The 6,000-nt window shown below is 42.4% G+C and overlaps 1 long non-coding RNA gene across 2 annotated transcripts; it reads right to left on the reverse strand.

Moving 5' to 3' along the window:
• Window positions 1–4,327: 4,327 nt before the first annotated feature.
• Window positions 4,328–5,566, reverse strand: LOC131265582 (uncharacterized). Of its 2 annotated transcripts, none has more exons than XR_009178287.1 (3): window positions 4,925–5,566; window positions 4,495–4,841; window positions 4,328–4,382 (listed from the first exon to the last, which is right to left on the reverse strand). It is a non-coding gene; the product is annotated as an uncharacterized LOC131265582 (long non-coding RNA). The 2 variants fall into 2 exon arrangements; XR_009178288.1 differs by having other exon boundaries at window positions 4,495–4,844.
• Between the last annotated feature and the right edge of the window lie 434 nt (window positions 5,567–6,000).

Genomic DNA, 6,000 nt, shown 5'->3' on the forward strand with positions numbered 1-6,000 from the left:
TTCCCGCAATGCTGCCAGTCGAACGACGCGTGTCCTCGCCGACTTCCCACTAATCTGACTAATTCAATAAATTCTCCAAATCCCATTTAAGCGGCGGTCAGGCCCAGGGGGAGCGGTACAACCATGTCTACCAGCTTCGGTTGGCAGCGCCTAGCAAAGGCCCGTCTATTCTGAACGTCCATGGGATCGCGATCGTGTTAGGACGAGAGTCGCGCGAGTCGTAAATCACAAACCGATGACTAGTCTATGTCTATCATCGCGTAAATTGTGCACCGGCCACGGTCTTACCGACTGACCCACATTCGGTGTGACACTGGCCGACGCCATCCGCCAGATGATCCCGGACTCCCCGGGTTTGTCGGATGAGGTTTGTGGGTTTGCGGAAGACGGCGGGGAAGTTCATTCGTCCTTCGGCAACGTTCATGAAGGGTGTGACGAAAAGGTTCTCAAAATAGTCATCGCCATCTGGCAGGGTCTCCCTCGCCTCCAAATGCCAACCAACGTACGAAAGTGTCAACGTTAAAGTTGCTTTCACGCCAGAGGCGCGAGAATGAAGACAGCGAGACAAAGTAAATGTGACAACCGTGCGTGCCCACCCGCGTCGACATCTGTGATTACTACCAATTTTCCTGGGAGATTTTATGGCTGATTCCGATTGCAAACTGCTACTTGCTATCTTACTTCTTTTTTGTAAACATGTATAAAACAGTGCGTCTAGGAGAGGGTACGTTAAATCCATCCATCAAAATCCCAATCCTACGGGAATAATATCCCTTGAGCTGTCAACGACGGTCATAGGCGTTTGCCTCGTGAGAAGAAACAAGCCAATTCTCGCCATTCCAACACAAGTGATGCAGGAGCAATGCAATTCTCAATGCTGGCGCACTAAATTTATGACTGATTACGACCTTCGCCCGTCAAATTCGTACGCCACGCCATCGCGTCCCTAGTAGCACCAGAAGAAGACGGACTGGCGTGGACGATCGTCTGGAGGGCACCTCAGAACACCGACGCGAAGGGAGGAAGTAAATATAAATCATAAATAAAAATAGTACAACCATTGGGGCGGGTTTTTGATGTACATTCTTTCTCGTTCCCTGTCTAGACCTGACTGTGTGGCGAGTAGGGTGGTCTTACTCATAGCCCGAGCATCAGGTCTGGCTCAATAAAAGTCCACAAGGTGCAGGCAACTACCGTGAAAAGTCAAAGGTTTTGCAAAGTTCATTGATGCACCAGCCTATCCAACGGGTCTACAGGGCGCGTGTCGTGTTTTTGCAGTAGATTGTTTCACATCTTTGCGTCACAATATTCGCATATCCGTAGTGTGCAATAGATGATGGTTTCAAAACGTAATATTACTATAATACGTAATATAACGTATATTACTTATAATACGTAATATTACGTATAATTATTTTTAAAAAGAGTAGTTCTCTACTCTTGAACAATGATTAATCAAACAAAAGATGGAACAAGATCAAAATGTAAATGAAATTCTAGTCCCAAGACTATTAAATGGAAAAAAATAAATTACTTGGTAAAGATGACTTCATATAAATTAAACAAAACATTATGATAATGATGTTAAGTTCTTAATTTTCATCAAAAATAAATCTGAGATGTATGTTATGTTTCATTAAAATTGTTGCTTTATAATAGTTTTCTAGAATGAATAAAAAATTTAACTTTTGCCTTCATTTTTCAGACGAATACCGAGCTGATACTGATCATTCATAGAAGCGGGTTTTCGTACATCTCGCAATTAATTTTTTATCATGGTTATCTCAACCAACCAACTTTCCTATCCACTGATCTGAGAATATAAGCAGATACATACTGTTAAAGTAAAAGCCAAATTTAACTTGTTCATATTACTCCATCGTATAATACGCATCAGTATGTATGTCTGGTTTCGTGATTTATTTACTTTTATAATACCAGTAATATATTGAAACTCCAATGTACGGATGAATACTTAAAACCACGACTAGAAATTGAAAAGTCTATGTATGATTTCGTTATAACAAACAACGTAGAAAAAGTGCATTGCAATACAAATAAATTGTACAATGGAAATAAATTGAAAGTGTTCACTCTTCCAGGTAGAACAAGAGGATCACTCCAATCAGATCCAGGATGTATGTATCAAGGAAGATTAGAACGACCCTTTGGCAAACACAAAAGACCGATAACTCCAGCCAATGGAGGCTCGATAGTAAAGCTTAGTGATGCGTTCATATGCCACAGCACTAAGTTCCCACACTTAAATGGTGAACGTTGGGCTTTGAAAGCGCCTCTCGTCGCAGTTAACAACAATAGCCGAGTGCCGGCATTGGGTGCGATGACAACAAAAAATTGAAATAAAATAAACAGATACATGTCTATATTTGGCAAAACCGAGGGCGACCGTCGTTGGTGGGGGATACCTTGGCCGCAAAGGTCAACCGGATCGCGGCGTGATTGTAATGTTGTCTGTGTAGCCGCGTGCTATTGGTTTGCTAGCTTCCTTCCGCTGTCCATCCGGTTCCGAAAAGAGCAAGTTGACCTTCGACTCCGTGTCGAACACGACTTTCGTGGAGAGCGGCAGGGCGAGAAAGAGTTCACGCAAGAGGACGGGAGTGACCGTTATGATAGTTGCGCCTCTATTAAGTTCCGTAGGGTCCTATGAAGATTGACATGTTGGAACCTACTTCAAGGATCGTGCTCTCGGGGTTACAATAACTACCTGTTGGCGAGGTTTATGTCTTTCTTGGGGATTGCTCCTCCAAATCTTCACACGACGCGTTTGATCTACTGCGAGGAAAACTAAAGGGAAATTTTACATTAAATCCATTATTGACCATAAGTTACCTAGGAATCATAAAAAAGCGGCAACTCGCCATGCATAAGGCTTCGAATTTTAAATCACGAGGTGGCGTACCAGTTCGCCTGTCTCTAAAATCGCTGTCCATACATTTAAAGTGCTCCCTTTCCCTCGTGCATTTGTGGGGCGCTCTAGTTAGACGATAAATCCGTTCGCCTTGATTGTGACCGTCAAACCGGGTGCGATAAAGCCAGTAGGCAGGGGGTAAAAAACTAAAACCAACTAAACGGAACAGGCGTATGCGTCGTGCAGCATGGTGTTTACGCACAACATGCGACAGGAAGGTGTGCTGGGTGTGCAAGTCACAATGCGTGTGATATCCGAACTGACATGGGGTCGTAAAGCCATTCAGGGTTACTTGCTCAAAATAAGACCCAGACGAATCAGCGAGCTGTCATTCAATTTTCCGGGACATCAAGGATTGTGGTTCTCAGGAGTTGATCATGAAGAATTGAATTGACTTATTTTTCTTGTAATGATTAAATAATGGTCGCCATAGTTCAACATCGATCGTTGCGCGGATGTAAATACATATAATTTTCAATCAGTGAGGGTATTAGTATCATTGGTAAAGTACGTTGCTGTTTTAAATCAAACAATAATCCAATAGATCTTCGTTACTACTTTCTAAATTCTATCATTAACTTCTTACGATATAGGATCCTGTTTAATATTTGACTTTTTATAATATCACTTAACCTGAGGATTTTCCCGACATCGAATGGCACTTGTTACGAATGTCCTTGCCTATGTTTTTTTTACAATTCCTTTAGTTATGTCGTTGTCGTCTCCTTCTATCATGGCTTTTTATTTCTAATATCCTGCGACTTACAAATTTCCTTCACAAATGTTTTCAACGGTCGATTACTCATCAGCTATTAGTTTTAAATTAGAAACACATAATTTAACAATGCTTCTTGAACCATGGAATAATTGAAAAAAATTGAATGTCACCAGAAATGTATTTCAAACTGGAGAAAAGATTCAATATTCTGCACTTTATTCAAATTTATTTTATTGACAAACGCACTACCAACACAAATACAAATTATTCAAATTTTTGGAACTTGTTCTAAGCTTTTAGCTTACAATAATTAAGCTTTTAGCTCAAATGGAAATCTAAAGCTCTTTTTCCGACCGGTTCAAACACTATTAACCTTGGTAGCATCTAGCTTCAAGTTAAGAACCTTGATAACTATAAGCAACCGGTTTTAGATCATTTTCTATCATCGTTGGCTACCCAAGTGACAGAAAACACGATTTAGATAATTTTCGCCAGGCTTAGAAAGGGGCTGCATAGAAGATTAATAGCAGACTTATTAAGCCAAAATTGCAAGTGTGTGCGTGAAAAATGAACCCACCGTGGGTGCACTGATCCGATCCTTACTTTTATAAATTGAACCCTTCCATCCCAACTCCGGAACTGACAGCTCAAAGCCATCAAATCAAAACAAAATATAAATTCGAATTCAAACAGAGGATTTATTTTAACAACTCAGCAGTTTTTCTGGAATAGTTTCTTCGCGTGTTCCAAAAACCGTATAGTTGCAATTCGTAGTCATGAAACGAAAAAGACGAAAAGGTAAATATAGAAAAGTACAAATATACAAAAATTACCTGTTTACATTTACCTTGCTTGCAAACAGGATTATCTTCCCCGATGAACTCGAATGCAACAAAATCGCACACTGCATTTATTGAGCTACCATGGAGTAAACCTACTTCCTAGCTTGCTGCTCGTCTTGTATCACAGGGTTAGCTGCATCTTGCGGCGAACAGAGCGTCTGCATCATCATTGCATAAAGTTCATCGCTCGTCGATACAGTCACTGAAAATATTGGCCTACCCTGGCTTTCCAGCATTATTTTGGCTTGTATGTCCTGTCTCGTTTCCGAAATCATAGCCTCTACAAGCAGCAAACGCTCCACCACGGTCAATACGAGCAATGCAGAAACCTTCCGGCCTTTGTTGTTGAAACCTGCTGGACGGTTGCAAATAACACTTTCCAAATAAAAATTATCGAGTGCTGAAGCGATAACGCAAATAAATCAATAAACTTACCATAATCGATAAACTGCCTCATCACAATCTTGCTTGGCCCTGGGTAAACGTGTTGTTGGCTTTCATACTGCTGATCCACTCGCTGTTTAATCCGCCTTCTGGTCGAGAAAATTAGAGTCGCATCTCTGTTTATCTTCGAACAATGTTGTTTTTGGTACAGTGCAAACGGCTGAATCGAGAGAGATGTGGAAATATGTTATTCGCAGACCGAGACGCAGGTGGGACATTTCAGTCCAGTCATTGCTGATGCTGTGCAGGAGTACCATGACAGTGCAGCGAAATCACTCCGTCGTGTAGCTTCATAGAATACTTTTTCCACTGGATCGTATGCCAGAGGGCAATTGGGCTACGTTCTATCGGTGCCGCAGGACAAGTAAGATCGATCAGTCCAGCCTAAATACCCGTCTCGAGAATGCAAGCGCAAACTACGATGCGAGCATGGTTAAGCTAATGCAGTCTGACCTAGCCACAAACTGCTCGTTACAAGGCACAAGAGGTTATCTGCGTCATTTTCTTCAGTGTACTTCACACCCGGCGACTCGACACTGTTTCCAGCGCTGCTATCCAACTTTTCACTACGCTTTGTGAAAGTAACATCTTTCATCACCGACCTACCCGATTATTGAGAGGAAACATTCTCCTCGCTGCTGCTGCTGAGCGACGAGTTTTTCTTACGACTTAGCGAACGTTAGCGAACCGATCGCGTCCTGTATGTCACCAAGTCGACGGAAGTGATCGAAGAGGTGATATTCTTCACCACCGCATCTTACACCGTATCCTCCTGCTCCTTGATCACCATTGCCTCCTCAGACATGAACGATTTCGGTCCATGCTTACCGCCACCGTCGTGTACGTGTACGCATCAGATCGTCTCCAGCACCATTGATCGCCGACGATTCACTTTCACGTTTGACCAACTCATCCATGTCGATCAAAATATTACCCTGCTTTTGCTCCCTCGCGCCTCCGTGGACGCGGTTTTCCATCCTCTTTTTGTTCAACAATCGAGCAATCGACTCCCGCCAGCCAATCTGTTTCGTGATCATCTGCGGAGCTTTCGGTTTGGTAAAAGTGTT

This window comes from Anopheles coustani, chromosome 2 (genome assembly GCF_943734705.1).
Source record: "Anopheles coustani chromosome 2, idAnoCousDA_361_x.2, whole genome shotgun sequence".
NCBI lineage: Eukaryota > Metazoa > Arthropoda > Insecta > Diptera > Culicidae > Anopheles > Anopheles coustani.